Source organism: Quercus suber, unplaced genomic scaffold (genome assembly GCF_002906115.3).
Source record: "Quercus suber isolate HL8 unplaced genomic scaffold, Cork oak 2.0 scaffold_20, whole genome shotgun sequence".
NCBI classification, from domain to species: domain Eukaryota; kingdom Viridiplantae; phylum Streptophyta; class Magnoliopsida; order Fagales; family Fagaceae; genus Quercus; species Quercus suber.
Genome location: NW_027069485.1, coordinates 1,418,887 through 1,435,495, shown reverse-complemented (window position 1 = coordinate 1,435,495; position 16,609 = coordinate 1,418,887).

Genomic DNA, 16,609 nt, shown 5'->3' with positions numbered 1-16,609 from the left:
TCACCATTTCTTTGCTTGGTTGCTTGCAGGGTTGCAAGCGTTACTGTTTCTTCTCTATAGAAGTATTTAGTGCAAAATACATCCACCATGTCATCCCAGATTGGGATGGATCGTAGCTTTAGGCTGATGTACCAGGTGTATGCCTAGTCACATAGTGATTTGAAAAACTCTCGAAGACATAAGTCCTCGTCTGCTGCATAAGGGCCAAGAGTATCAATAAACATGCTCACGTGTTCAACGACACTTCCCTTCCTGCCATCGTACTGCGCAAAGGCCTGTGGTTCATATCTCTCGGGGTACGGTTTACTGAGTACCTTTGGTGGGTAAGAAGGTCTTCATGCATAGAACCTCTCCTTAGGTGTTCTGACCCTCTCTTGCTCTAGGAAGGCCACTACTTCAGCCATAGTGATGAAACATTATTTCGCATGCTGTGGGACACCTCATCTGGTGTCTCCTCTTTATCTACCACATGCTTTGAGTCATGCTAGCTCCCTTTCTCCTTTGTTTTGTCTGTTTTCAGCTGACAGATTTCTTTCATCATTTGCTACTGTGAGTGCTGTAGGGACTGAAACACAATGAAGACGTTGGCATTGTCAGTGGGGATTATTGGCTGGGGTTGGGGTTCAGCCCCCATTTTGTTAACGTCTTCTATCTAGTTAGGCTGCTGTTGGTGGGGCGTTGTTGGCCTAGACTTTGCCTGTGAGGGCACGGTGCTCATGTTTTACGTTGTCCTGGATTTTGAGGGCATTTGTTTGCAAGGGTTTTTTGTCCCTATCAGCTTCCTAACTCCCCAGTAAAGTTGCAATTTAAATGTGGTAGGCCTTTTTGTAATGTTAGGCCGAGCTACCTCCTGCTGTACTAGGCCCAAGTGTTCTGGATTAGGGAGTTAGGACCGGTCTAATTGTAACCTACCTTGGTCCAGCTTGTGCACAAACTATGCCCTGTTTACCAAAGCTTTGATCACATGCCTATGAGAGACGGAGCTGCTATGTGAAAGTTATGGCAAGCAAATGTGATAAAGATAACAAAAGAAATGCGTTCACTATTTAGACAAAATAAATAATGGGGAGCGACAAAAGACACCTCACATATAAAACAACAGAAATAAGTGGAGAAGAAATAGTAATGAATTTGTTGAATCAAAGAGAGAAATCAGTCTGCCGTGCCAAATTATATTACAAGGCTGAAACCAAGAAGTAAGCCATTTCCTTAATGCAAATAATCTCGCTTGAAGGAAATTAATTGCTTTGAGGGAACGAAGCTAAATAGCCTGTGCCCAAAAGAATCTTTTGATATTAGCAGAGAGCAGGGCTTTAGAGGGAGAGAAGGGATCAACCTATTGGTGCATGCCTGCCATTTTATGCTTTCCATTTTTGTTTTTTCTAATTCTCTCTTTCTTTTCTTTTCGTTTTCTTTCTCAGTGCTTGCTTATTTGTTGCGATTCTCTAAGAGGTTCCTATTACTGTGTTCGTCCCCTTTACTGTGCATGGCAAGAGTCCTTTATATAATGCCTGCCGTGGCTGGCTTTTACTAATTTAACCTTTAACTACCTTTGTCTGGTCTGGATATCCTTGCTGACCACCACTAGTTTATCAGTCACCTAGCCGGCACTACTTACTTATGCTGGCCGTGCCACTCCCTATCACCAAACAAAGAAGACTATTTTGTTTGTTTGCTTGTCGTGGCATTCTTTCTTGCTACGGTGTAGGTGCTCTCTCTCTCTCTCTCTCTCTCTCTCTCTATCCTTAATGGCATGCACCTAGTGATTCCAACTTATCCTTACTTCTTTTGGATAGTATGTCATTCCAGCAAGACATTTCCCCCAAAAGTGCCTGAGCAGGTACCCTAGAATAGGTTTTTCCCTCTCCCCACCGCCAGACCATGCCCTTTTACCTTTGACCCATGACCCATCACCTCCTTTACTGGCTAGGTACAAGCTAGTGACGCTTGGGCCTTGCACATGCTCCACTGCTACGTATGTCTAAAACCTGCTTGCTGCTCATGTGTTCACCGTGGTCTGGAGGCTCGTCTACACATTATGCCGTCCATCATTGACTTCTTATGGTGTCAGCTATTTTCTGACTTCCCATTTATTATGGCTTGCTCCTTTTAGGGGTTGGGCTTTGTTTGATTGTGGGCTTTTCTTCCTTTAGCCCACTATTTTGCTCTTTCTGCAGTTTTGCTACTATTTCCTACCGCACCACTCTGCCATTCATGCTGTGATGTCATTTGACCCAAGCCTACTAGGCTTCTTTAGGCCTGCTACTTATTCTTCTCTCAATGACTCAATATGGTCATTAGGATTTTTTATTATATTACTTACGGGCTCCTGTGTCCCATTTATTTCCTCTTGGGCATCCTTGGCCCGTTTAATTTCCTTGGGCATCCTCGGCCCTTTCTAATTCTGCGTTCTCATGGGTTTTTACTAACTCCTTTGGGCTTCCTTGGCACAATTAATTTATCCTTCATCCTTGGGGCTCATGGACTTTCCATCAACCTCTTACTTTCTTTACTTGCATTACTTCGGGCTTGCTGTAGCCCATTCTCACTTTTCTGCATCACATATTGCCCATAGATTTGCTACTTCTCTCTTTTCGAGCTCCTTTAGGCCCGTTTGCTTTCTCAAGACTCATTTGTTTATTTTATGGGCCTATGATCCATTATCCCTGCCACTTGGGCTTAATGACTTTTTTATCCAATCACTAACTCTTTTCTGTTCATGTTGCTAGGCTTCTTCCTTCTACTGGGCTTCCCAAAATGAGCATCAACAAGTCCCATTTTAGTAAAGAAAGAAGAAAAGAGCCAATGACAAGAAAAATGCCAACAATATAACAAAGAGTGAAGAAATAAGAATTAACAAAGTGTGAAAAAAAAAACCATTAAGCTCGAATGACAGGAATAATGGTCCATGGGCTTATAAAATAATGAAAAATGCCCCCAAAGAAAGCAAACGAGCCCAAAGGAGCTCAGAGAAGGAAGTAGTAAGCCCATGGGAATTATAAGAAATGGAAAACAATCAAAATGGGTCGGAGAAGTCCAAAGAAAGGAATTAGTAAATGGGATTGATGCAAAAGCCAACAAACTTCCGAAAGTAAAGAATATGATAATTGGGCCGGGGAAGCCCAAAAGATGTAAAAATTGAATGGGCCAAGGATGCCCAAAGGAATGAAGCGGGCCGAAAATGCCCAAAAGAATGATATGGGTGAGGGAAGCCCAAGATGGCATGAGAATTAACCCATCAGAAATACTGGGCAACGTGAATTGAATAAAGAAAAAGTACATGGTAGACCCAAATGAGGCCCAGCAAGTACAAGTCAAGTGGTAACAAGGCAGAAGCAATGGAGTGACATGGCAGAAATACTAGTCAGCCCACAAACCAGAAATAAAGAGAAACAAGGGTCGACTTGAAGAAGGAAGGGCCCTTACCCAAGCAAGACCCAGCCCAGGAAGGAAACGAAATGCAAAGAATAGAGACCTAGACTCACCCACACCATAAAAGGTTAAAAATAAGCAGCAGAAATGCACAACAAGACCAGACAGACTCACAGGCATTAGCAAATGCAAGAACGGTGACAAACCATGGACTCACATGGGAGTGGAGCATGCACAAGGCTTAGGCACCACCCACTTGTACCCAGTTAATACAGGTGCGGTAGGCCATGGGCCAAAGGTAAGAGAGGGTATGGTTTGATAGTAGGGAGAAGGGGGGAAGTCTATCATAATTTATTTTGAAAAATCGTTTATTTTGAACATAAATTGTTAAAAAAATAGGTCGACGCATTCATAATTTATACTAATTTGATACTTTGACTTCACTATTTTCACACTTTTGAATGTTTCTCACACATGTCTACAATTTTAAATCTATATTTTAAACTCTATTGTAACTAGATTTTCTTGGCATATACTTTGCTATTTGATATCTAAAAATAATTAAAAATAATTACTCATTACAGAATGCTCAGTCATTCATCTTTTAATTCATTTGCATGCAGTTATGTAAATGCCACAATTGTTTCCTTAAAGCTCACAACAAACAATTAATCCAATATTGTTTTTTTTTTTTTACCAAAAAAAGAAGTTTTAAAAAATGGTTCGAGTCGCGGGTCAAGACGGGTTGACCCGCAAAAAAATGGGTCGGGTAACGGGTCAACCTGTTTTTGCTTCAAGTCAAAAAAATTGGGTTCGGTTCGAGTCGAGTCAAAAATTCTGACCCGTTTTGCCATGTCTACTACCAACCAAAAACAACATGAAGGAAAAGAAAAGAAAACAATAACCACAATAAATAAAATTAGATATGATTGAGGATCCAAGACTTAGGTATAGTACTTAGGTGCTGTTCCTTAGGTTCTCTTTTTAAGATTTTGCCATATTAATTTTTTCTCATGAGATGTAAGTGTATTTTTTTAGTTAAGTAGCCACATGGCTGAATCTTAAGAGGGGAACCTAAAAAACAACATCTAAGGTATTGTACCTAAGTTTTGTCCAAATATATATATATATATATATGAATGACATAAATAATCACAACAAATGCGAATTACATTGACTTAAAAGTTATTACCTAAAAAATTAAATTTAGAAGAAATGACATATGTCATCGTTACATGCTATAAGAAATGGACACGTGTCATCACAGAATGCTCCTCCACTTTAAGGATCCATCTTTTAAAAAATATAAAATAGATAATAGATAGTTGTAACTGAAGAGGCTAGATCTATGGAATTTAGTGGAGTGTAATGGTTGCTCAATAGAAAGAAAAAAAAAAAAAAAACCAATGCTCAGCCTCTCATTTAGGGATAGTTATTGGGTACTCCTGAAGAACCATCATACAACCCCTTCTCACAAAACTGTGGATCCTACTAATTAAATTTATGGTGGAACTCACAATTCATGTGAAAGGGGAGAGTACGCATTTATGATACTCCGGGAGTATTCAATAATTTTCCCTTATTTAGTAGACAACATAATGTACTAATAAAAATTTGTAATTGAATTTTTTAATTATTTTAAAAAATAGAAATTAATTACCGGTTACTATCCTGCCTGGAGAGTAGCTTATTTCTTAACAAAACTCATTTTATAAAGAAAATTCATGCTGCCAAGTAAAAAGAACATTAAGGAAAGAAAACAGAACAATAGCCATAACAAAATATGATTGAGAATTCCAACTTTTAATATATATAACATTTGATATGATTAATAATTAAATCGACTTAAAAGCTATTACCTAAAAACTTAAATTTCGAAGAGATGACAAATGTTGTCGTTACATTCCATGAGAAAGGGACACGTGCCATCACTAAATGTGCCCTCCGGTTTGAGGATTCAACTTTTACTATAGATAAATATAATAGATAGCTCCATATTGGAAGAAATAAAAAATAAAAAATTACTAGGTGATGTCATGTTTGGATAATTGGCAGCATTTTATTGGCTGAGAGAACCACTTCACTTTAAGAATCTTCATGGTTGACCTAATAATAATTTCTCCATATAAGATTCTCTTTGAAAAATTAATGGATAGGAGTACTAATTCTTCTAATTTATTTTTTTAAAAAGAAAATTGATAGTTATAATCGAAAAGGGGTTTTTGAACCCTATCTCTATTGAAAATATTAGATGTCAATTGAACTACAAAACTCTTGACAATCTCTAATTTTATTTATTAAAAGTATAATGCACATTTTTATCAATTTTATTCAAGCTTAAATTAAATAGGGTATTTTTAGAAACCTATATATTTATTCTAAAAAAAATCCTATTTATTTATTTATTTCAAAGATAATGATTTTTTTTTTTTTTTTGAGAAACACAAAGATAGTGAATTAAATTGTGTGTTCTTCAAAAATAGAATTTTTTTATAGAGGACTAACAAAATAAAATTGATGGAATAACAAAAAAAAAAAAAAATTGTTAAACATTAGCACTTCGAATGCTTTAGGCTACATTTTTTTTTGCAAATCTTACTTACATTGTACTCCATGAATAATCAATTCTACAACAATGGCCTATATCCGTTCTAAAAAATAAGTATATTGTATTTCATGAACAAAAAAAGGCATTTTGGGATTGGGTGTAGAATTTATAGGGTCAATTGGAAATGAAAATCCTTTCCTTTGTCCCAATTCGAATTCCACAATAACATCTTGTCAAATGTTCTTTTGTTTTCTTTATAAAATAACAAAAAATTTAAATGGAAAAATAAAACACATGACATTCTACAGTTGGTGAAATATAAAATAGAACACGAAAAAAAAGATATATAATTTTTACTCTTTAGTAAGAACTAATAAATGCGTCGGGTGTACTTGGTAGGGCTGTATACGAGCCAAACTTTGTCAAGTAGTGCATGTTCAAGTTTAGTTTGTCATGAAAAGTTAAAAGCTCGAGCTTGGCTTGAACTCGTGACAAACCTAAAATAATATTTGAGCTTAAGCTTGTGAGAAAGTCAAAAAAAATTGAGCTTGGATTGGCTTAACTTGATTAGTTAGTCAAGCCAAACTCAAACTTAATATTAAGTTCAAACTCGAGCTCAGGTCAAGCTTTTGAGCTTGAAATCTAAAAAAATTACATTATCAAATGCTTAAATCTCTAAAATTAATATAAAAAGGAAAAAGAAAATAGTATATTTATTTTATCATCCATCTAGTCCTACTTATGATTAGCCATTATTTAAATTTAAAATTTACATAATTAAATTCATTCACTCATCATTTCTTGTCTACAGCTTCAGTAATTGTTCAAAATACAATTTTTACATTCACGTTAGATGGTGGAGAGCTAGAAAAATACTTGTTTTTAACTATTATGAATGGAAAAATACTAACATGTTTCATAACTTTACTTTAGATTATTGATGGGGAAGAATCATATGTGGCCCACTTAATTAATTTATTTATTTTTAAATGTAACTATATTCAAAAGTAGTTCTTGGTTAGTTAAGAGGGAAGAAAAAAAATTAAGGTAATTGAAAGTGGTCCTATGTTAACCATGTCAAAATTAAGATATGTGTACTGAGTATATTTAGCTAACACATATAAATTTATAAATGAATCTATGCTTGAATTGTTTTGTATCAAGTCAAATAGCTCACAAGCTTGTTTGTGAACAAATTTTTTTTGCTTGGGCTCGACTTTTTTAATAAATGAACCTAAAATTAAGGTTCAACCTTGACTTATTTATAAACAAACAAACATGAACGATCTTTTTATCGAATCGAGCTCGAAATGTTCATGATCAGCTTGGTTCATTTACAGCCTAGACTGTTTGGATTTGATTTGGTCAATTAGGTCAAGCTAAAGTGGTTTATAAAATCTAGAAGCCTTATCAGATCTTGATAGGTCAGAATAATTCAATATGACCTGTATATTTTTTTCAGTTACAAAAAAATTAAATAAAATAACTTGAGCATATTATTTTTGCGTTCCTTTCAATACACTTAATAGGAAAAAAAATGACAAGACTCAAAATGAAAAGTTAAATAATACATCGATAACAGTTAATGCAATTAGCAATTAGCAGTCCTAAGTATATAGAACAATGGCTCATTGCTCTCAGTTCAATTCAATGTATTTCAAATGCATCAAATATTTCAATCAACAGTCTCAAATTCCTTTATCAAAATAGATAATTAGGATTGATATATTATAGTCTTATAAGAAGAAATGTCCAATTTTCATCACCTTCTACAAACTAAAGTTTATCGGTCACAAAGAATTGTAATTTAGATCTTTTGTTTGTTAATCTCAACAACATACCTAAATCACATATTCACATACAATTCAACTCGTGTACTATTCATTGAATGCATAATGTCTAATATCTATATAAAATTATACAAATCTCAACATTGCTAATCAAAATAGCACAACACATGAGACAAAATATAAGATCAAGAGACTTCTTTTTTTTCATTTCTAATTTTAGGGACATTTATTTTATTTTATTTTTTTTAATTTGAAGTTGGTTTTTTAAGCTTTCATTTATAATTTTACCAAAAAAAAAAAAACCCCTAACACTGAGAGAATTAAATAGTGAAGATTATTTCTTAAGTTTACAATTTCCAAAGGTTTAAGTCTGTACGTTGTACAGCGATATGGATCGAAATTGTTGTAAGCCTCTAGTGATGGCCTGGCCTTAGAAGAAAATAAATAAATTTTTATAACTGGTTGATTAAAAAAAATTAGAAACCGATTTTTTTTATTAAAAAAACAGCCAAAGAAAAGAGATTTTATTAATGTGGAAACTCTTTTCATTAAATCACGCAGAAGCTGCTTCCTCAAGTTTGGGCCTTCCTCCAACCAGATCACTGATTCTATAAAGAATTGGACTTATCTAGCCGAAACATGGGCCGCCTGGTTGGCCTCTGTCGGTACATATTGTAGGCTCCAAGATCTCGGTACAAGGGGGAGTTATGTTCCATGGGGATGGGAGGTCCATTAATTAATTAATGAAGTCATAAAGACTAACGCTACTTACACAAAAAATTTGACAAACATTTTTCATACTAGTTGATTCGGCAGACTTTTACTAATTTTCGTCTAAATCCATTGTTGACATTATTTTTTTATTTATCACTAACATTTTGTCACATCAATAAGTGTCAAATTTTATGTCTCTAGACTTTCTCAATAATAAAAGTAGAAAGTTGATGGGTAATGTCATGCACACAACATTTTTACATCTATTTCACAATAAATCTTAAGTGACAAATTATCGTTGGTGAGTTAAAAAGTAATATCACTAGTAGGTTTATATTACAACTAATAATAATTTATTATATAGAATTTATTAAGAAATCATTATAAAAATGTTGTGAACATAGTATTACTTGCAATGTATCTATTGCAAACACTAAAACGAGCCAACTACTTAGCAAACACAACAAAGTTGCTGATCTTTCAAATCTAAATTATCCGGAGAGAATGGAAATATTGTGCAATATTGTAATCCAATGGTCAGATATATTGAATTATTATTATTATTATTATTACCTTTCACATAAAAAATGTTCAGATACATTGAATTATTAAATTAATACCTTTCACATCAAATTCACTAGTAATTGACTGTTTCAATTTCTAGTGGTCGATTGAGGGAGGATTAGGGATGCTATGATTTTGACGGGAGGATGGGTTAAGTTGGATTTGATGATTGCGTGTGTGCGTGTGTGTGTGAATTGATCTCTCTCTCTCTCTCTCTCTCTCTCTCTCTCTCTCACACAGAGGCATTGGATTTTGTTTTGATAGTGTGATTAGAGACCAATGGGGGAGTTAATGCTGATGGTGGTGCTAGATTTTGATGAACTCTATAACGTCAATGTTAAATTGGAAACAGGGGATGGGTGACAGTGAGGCCTTGGGTGGCTTTTATTGGCTATGGCTGTTCAGGGCCAATTGAAATCGGCCATGATTGTCACTCTCAAAAGGCCAATTAAATTTTTTTTCCAGACATGTTCAAAATGTAGTTATAGTTTAACACGTACCCATGTAATGTCATGATATTACCACTGGTAAAAGTAGTAATAATCATATTGTCATGAAACATGGAATGTGATATTCTTATAATGAATTTGTGGACTCAACGAATCAAGCATAGTAACTCCATTAGATTTGATAGGAAATAATAGAAATCTTTGTTAAGATCTTGCAAATTTTCTCCCCTTACCTGCTAGTGCTATCTTACTCTCACCAGATTCTAGTTACCTCTATGTTAAGATGTACGGATACTTTATTTAGAGTTCCGTAATCGTGTTATACTGGTGTCGTATCTGTTATTTTATATTATAATTTTTCAAAAATTATTCATGTCATTGTGTCATATCTATTCCCGTGTCCGTGTGTGTGTTTGTGTTCGTATCTGTACATCCTAACCTCTAAGTGGGTAGGTATGAACACAAACCTCGTTGGTTGACAATGGAGAAACACGTAGTGACGTTGTTCACACAGGCTACATATCTTAGCATTTAGATAATCACGAATTCATCCATGCGAAATTTAATTAATTGGCTCCAAGTCCAAATCACTGATAAGTTTGCGGAAAATTTTATTGTTCTAGGGGTATATTAGTCCGTCAGCAATTAACTCTATATTTTGGGTCTTACACTTTATGTGGTCTTGGTAGGCCTCATGTTTTAATAGGTTAGTAGCTACAAGCCTACAACCGTGTTCTATTTGAGTAATCAAATCTGGGCTAACTCTCCACGTGAATGGGTCCCTGGTTGGCCGCTACCATTAGGCTATAAGGTTGATGTCTATATTTTGGTCATATTAGCAAAATCCATTTTTAATTTGGTTCTCAAGTTTTCACATTTTTCATGTTGGTTCATATTTTTAAACTTTTGTCATTTTGATCCTTGTCATCTCACTTACGAAAAATGTATACATGGCTAATGGATTATACTGCTATTTTAAAAATAACTTTTTTCTTTTTATTTTTAAGTGATGATAACATGGACCAAAATGGTAGCAATTTTGAAAATATTAGGACCAAACTAAAAACTGTAAAAACGTGATGACCAAATTAAAAATGTGAGCAAAATGTAAAGATCAAATAAGATTTTTTTTTTGCTTTGAGCATATTACATGTGTGAAGTCATACTCACCTACATCAAAGAATTATTAAATTAATACCTAACTAGTAATTGAATGTTTCAAATTTTAGTGTTCGTAAATTATGGAGCTTTGATTTTGGTGGGAGGATAGGCTAAGTTGGGTAGGTTTTGATGTTACAAATTTGTGGAGATTTCCATTTCTTATATATGTGTGTGTGTGTGTGCGCGCGCGCACACACACATCAATGCAAAGTTGGAAATGGGAGACTAAAGATCATTGGTGAGGTTTTGTGTGGCTTTATTGGCTATGGTGGTTAAAGATCAATTGAAATTGGTCATGACTAAAAGGAGAGAAAATGGAATTGAAAAAGATGAATTAAAATGATAAAAAAAAATTAGGTAATTATTTTTAGACATGTTCAAAATTATGATAACTTTAAAAATGGTATCAATGTTAGGGCATAAAATCAAAATTCAAACAACAGGGATTAAAATCAAAATTAACATTAATATAAATGGTGTAATGTATATTATATATATATATATGTATATATACCCGCGCAATGCGCCGGATCATTTTATGAATTAGAAAAAAATCAACTTAATATATTATATTTAATGTGATGGTAAAATAGGGAAGGGGGTGGATTGTTAGTTGTTCAAACAATGATGTTAATGTGTAGGTCTTCTTCTAAAAGACAGACATAACTTAGCATCAACACATGATCTAGAGAAAATGTTAATTGATAATGTTGTGGGTTTGAGAGAATATTGAAGTATGAAATAAGTAGAAGAGAAATTTGGTTAATAAAATCAATTTGTAAAGAAAAAAATTGGTTGCAAAATGTGTAAAATACATTAGTTATCAATCTATTTGTTTATTATTTTAAAATGCAGTAATTAATCCAAAAAAATCCATAATTCCATTTACAAAAAAATTATTATTACTATACATTCTAAAGTATGCATGTTGAAATCTAGTTACGAACACAATCGATATGCATAGTATTCTCTCATTGTAACACACACATATTTGCTTTAAAATAAGTATCTGTAAATCAATCAAATCTTTGATACCCCTTTGTAGCTTCAGCTTTGTGGTCATGCCACATTGGCTTTAAAAAAAAAAAAAACTCCAAATAGATCTAATCGATTAGATCTAAATTTGTCAAGTGTCTTATTTTTGTTATTAGTTTAATAGAAAAATTGTGGGCTTTGATTGATTCTCCAAAGAGCTTATATTATACTAGGCAATAACTCGCATATCGCATGGCATATATTACTGAAATATATAGAACCTTTACATATTTTAAACCACCTCCAAACTAATAAATTTTTGTGGCCCAAAAATATTTTGCAATGATTTTGAAAAATGAGATTTACTCAAGTTCAAATTTCCAAACTAATAAATTTTTATTTGGCCCATAAATATTTTTCCATGATTTTGTGGAATCCCTTGTGTGGGACCAAAGAATTTGACAACCCCGGCCCATTTTACACCAAGCCAGAGGAGGAAGAAATGTCCGAGGACGAACGAAGGAAGTCCAAAGTGCCAAGAAACATCGCCGAGGACTATCCTGTCCTCGGCCAGTCGAAATCACAGAAGGGAAGATTGGCACACCATCAAGGGCAGCCTCCCAAAGCATCCCAAGAAAAAGACAAGTATAATGAGTCAGCCATGGGAGCATGATGAAGGAGCAATTCAAGGAGAAACTGTCACCTCTACATTAAATGCTCACAACTAATATCTTGACCGTATTAATGGGGAAATGACCACTGAACAGTGTTGTTTTGGTTGTCGCAACTCACAGGAGGTTTGGGAAGGTGATTGATGGGACAAATACTCGAGTGGTGACTTATATGATCAATAAATGAAGGGTCAGGATCAACTGGAAAGGGATATATAATGTAAGAAATCCTCCAGAAAATGGGAAGGAGACGGAGAATACGGTAGCCATTGGTATCCTCTTTGAAACCTTTGTAACGAAGCACTGAAGAAATAATAAGAACTACAAGCTCCTCAGAGGAGGGTCGAGGACAAAATTTCATACTTTAGTTCATGTCCTTGTTATTCAAATCAACTCATAATCATGTCTAGTTGTTGTAACCCTCACTAAAACCTAACTCTTTGACCCACTATCTACAAATTTATTGTATTGGGCTAGTTGGGTCTGAGTCCACTCATCCAATAGAAGAAGTGCTCAAATCCAGTCCCTATACCTTGAAATAAAGGGAAAAATAAGATTTATTCAAGTTCAAAGTTCCAAACTAATAAGTTTTTATTTGGCCCAAAAATATTTTCCAATGATTATTTGGAATCCCTTGAAATAAAGAGAAAAATGAGATTTATTCAAGTTCAAAGTTATCAAAAGAAAAAACTATAAATATAAAATTAAAAAAAATGAAGAAAGGGAAAAAAAAATTATTTAATTGAATAAAAGACAGAGAAGAAAATCTCCCATCTTCCTCTTTAATCTAAAACAACACCTGTAGAGACCAAGTTCGGGCCTTCCAACGTGTTAAGGGAGTGGACCCAAGCCTAGATAGCCCTGCAATTAATTTGTAGAGAGCGGGGTCAAGAAATAGGCCCTAGTAAGGGATGCAACGACCATGCGTGGTAGCTTGCAGATGAAAGTTAACAATGATGCTCCTCGGCCTTTTTCTTGGGAGCTTGCAGTTCTTATTACTTCTTTGGTGATTTGTTACAATTGCTTCCAGGAGAATGCAGATTGCTACCGTCTCCCCCTTTCTCTTTTTTTTTTCCCCTCCTTTCCCAAGAGGGATCCCTTACATTATATACTCCTTTCCCCATTGATTCTAGCCCTACATTTGTTGAGCAACCAGGCCACTATTTGAGTACCTGTCTCATCAGCCACCTTCCCATTCTTCCTGTGGGTTGCGGCAACCAAGGCAACACTGTTCTGTAATCCCCTCCTCATTAATGCGGCCAGAACATTAGTTGTGGGCATTTAATATGAAGGTGATAGCTTATCTTAGACTTGCTCCTCCGCCATGCTTCCGTTGTTGATGCGTGGTACTTGCTCTTTCCTCCTTGGATATTCAGGAAGACCCCCCTTGATGGTGTGGTGCTTGTTCATCTCCATGGTCTCGGAGGTCTGAGGACAGAGTCGTCCTCGGACCGGCTCCTTGGACACTAGACTTCTTACTTTTATCCTCGGACCCTACATACATCCTCGACATGGGCTTTTGGGCTCGGTTCGAAGTGGGCCGGGGCTGCCTGATTTGCTGGCCCCACAATAGCCCCTCAAAATCTTGCCACTCGTATCCTCAGCCGGGAAGAAAGATTTTGACATCCTCGGATCTGTTCCGTGTCCAGTTGAGTCTTGTCCCTTATCAGTGCTGGGGTCTTTTCATCTGCACAAGGTGCATTACTGATGCTTCGGTGCGTGCAATGTGTCCTTCATTAAATTCAGACGGCTCTGTGCTCCCCACGTTCAACGAGGCAATGCCAATCTAACGGTGGAGGTTCACCTCACATTTATGGACAGGAAAACCCGCACGATTCCTCGATTTGGGGTATAAATACCCATTTAAACTGCTTTTTCCTCTTTTTCATTCGCAATCAAAAGTTCTCCATGTCTATCTTGAGTCCAGCCAAATTTTCACTTACATCTCCAGCACAAAAAGCCTGTCCGATGAGCTCATCCTCATTCCTGTAAGTCACTCTATCCCTCTCTAAGCTCTCTTCCTCTCTACTCCTTCTTCTCTTTCATTTGCTTTTTCTTAGTTCTTTTAGGCATCACTTGGGATGGATAGATTTAAGAAGTATGTCTACATTGAGGAGGTGATGGAGAAATTCATCACCGACTATAAGATACCTAGCAACGTGGGCTTGAGGTATTGTGAGGAGGGGGAGTGGCTCCTTCGGAGGGAGGAGGGCGAGGTGGTGATTCCCATCATCGCCTTCCTTGAAGGGGGCATGAGAATTCCCATGGGGCCGGTGATAAGGGACTACCTTACGCACTTCCGGCTAGCCCCCACCCAGTGCGCAATCAACGTTTTCAGAATTTTGGGTTGTATGGATGCCCTGAACGAGAAGATGGGGCTAAGGTTGACCCACCACGATGTAAACTGGTGTTATAAACTTCAGCTCCTAAAGGGCAAGTCGTATTACATGAAGACAAGGGATGACAGGGTACGGCTTATCTAGTGCCTCCCTGAGTTTAGCAAGGGGCTGAACGAGGATTTCCTCATCGTGTCCGGAGAGTGACACAATGGCCTTCACTGCCCAACGACGGAGGGGACACCAAGTGGGGCAGTGGGAATAGGAGGGGGTTCAAGTTCTCTTTTATCTTTTATCTTTTTACTATTGGTGTAATTTGCCTCATTTGGTTACTAACATGAATGTGTCTTCTTCCTGCAGACCCGCACACCTTTGAGTGCCACTTCAACCTGGTCAACAGGGAGGATTTGTAGAAAGTGCTAAGGGTGGCGGTTTTCGTGAATGAAGCCGACCATCAAGTTAGGGCCGCCCACAAAATCTTAGGGTGCAATCCTGTTCAAAAATCGTTCGCGGCTCCGAAGCACATGATCAGAGCAAACGACCCTTGGCTGCAAAAAATTACTGTAACCGAGGATGGGTTTCTGTTCCTCGAGGAGCCCTTCATTCCAAAAGTCGTCACATTGGCTAGCCCTTTTTCCTCCCACAGATTCGCCGAGGCCACAGAGGAAAATCCAGAGAGGGAAGAGGAAGTAGCTGATTTTGGCCCCGCCGAGGAAGAGTTTAACATTTTCGACCAAGTCAATCAGTCCGAGGATCCTCCTAGAGACTTGGACGATCCTCGTCTGACTGAAGCGGACCTCCTAGCGTCAGAGACCTCTCCTCGGCTTGAGATAGGTTACAAGAGGAAACCCCACACCAGTCTGCTAGATCTAATCGAAGGCCAACCGGGGAAGTCCCAGCCAAAGCTTCCCCCTCCTCCTCCCAAGACTCAACCTGCCCAGACCAGATCAGCCTCTACCCAGTCTTGGCTTCCCTCTCCTCCTCCTCAGACGAGTCTGCCCTCTGGGTTCATGCCCACTGATCCCAAGCAGAAGAAGGACAAGGGCAAAAGGCTTACGGAGGATAAGTCAGTGTCCTCGCAGGATGGGGACAACACTCTGCGGCCCTCTAAGCAGATAAGGATAGGCACCAAAAGCCAAGATAGGCAAGTCATCACCCCGCTCGAGGCTCAGGCCTGGCTTCCCGCCCCAATGCTCCATAGGGAGCCTCTAAGGGATGACGCTTCCCTCAGGGATTTTAGGGAATGGTACCTGGGAATGGTAGAAACCCTAGTACTTATGATTTTTCTGACTTCAATTTTTCTTCCTTTTTCTGAGTTTGGCTTATTGGGCATTCATTATACTGGCAAGCCGTCTAGGCTACCTTTAGGTTGGAGGCAGCAGCCAATAACCAGGGGAGGGCCTAGGACATGAAGCGTGAGAAGCTTTTACAAGCCACCTGGACTCTCAAGACCTCTGAGGCTGACCTCGCCATGGCCAAAGAGGAGTTAAAGGCGATGACCAGGGCTTGAGACAGCGCGGTGTCGGCTCTCGCTGGTACTCAGAACTAGGCCAAAGAGCAGATAAGGCGTCTGGGTGAGGTGGAAGAGCAACTGAAGATTGCAAAGGAGCTGATTGAGGATCTGACAGCGAAGGTGGTTGCTGTCGAGGGGGCCCAAAAGGCGGCGGAATAGGCCAAAGACGAGGCCTTGAGGGCTAAGGCTGAGGTAGATTTTGGTAGGGAAGAGGCCCTGGCTTCTAAGGAGGATGCCGAGGCAGTTGCTTATGCCGAAGGGGTAGCTGAGATAGAAGCTGCCTACAAAGCTCAGGTTCCTGGTGTATGCTGGCGCTATTGTTCCCAGGTCTAGGGTGAGGCCCTCAAACAAGCCGGGGTGGAGGCCTCGTCCGACCTGTGGAAGGCGGAGAGCGTATACTACCCCTGCTATCCGCGAGGCCGCTCCTGATGGCTCCGAGACTGAAGAGGTTGTTGAGGAGGTTGGGGCTACTCCGGGTGAGAGAGCTTCGGTTGCTAAATCAAGGGAAGGCCCCAA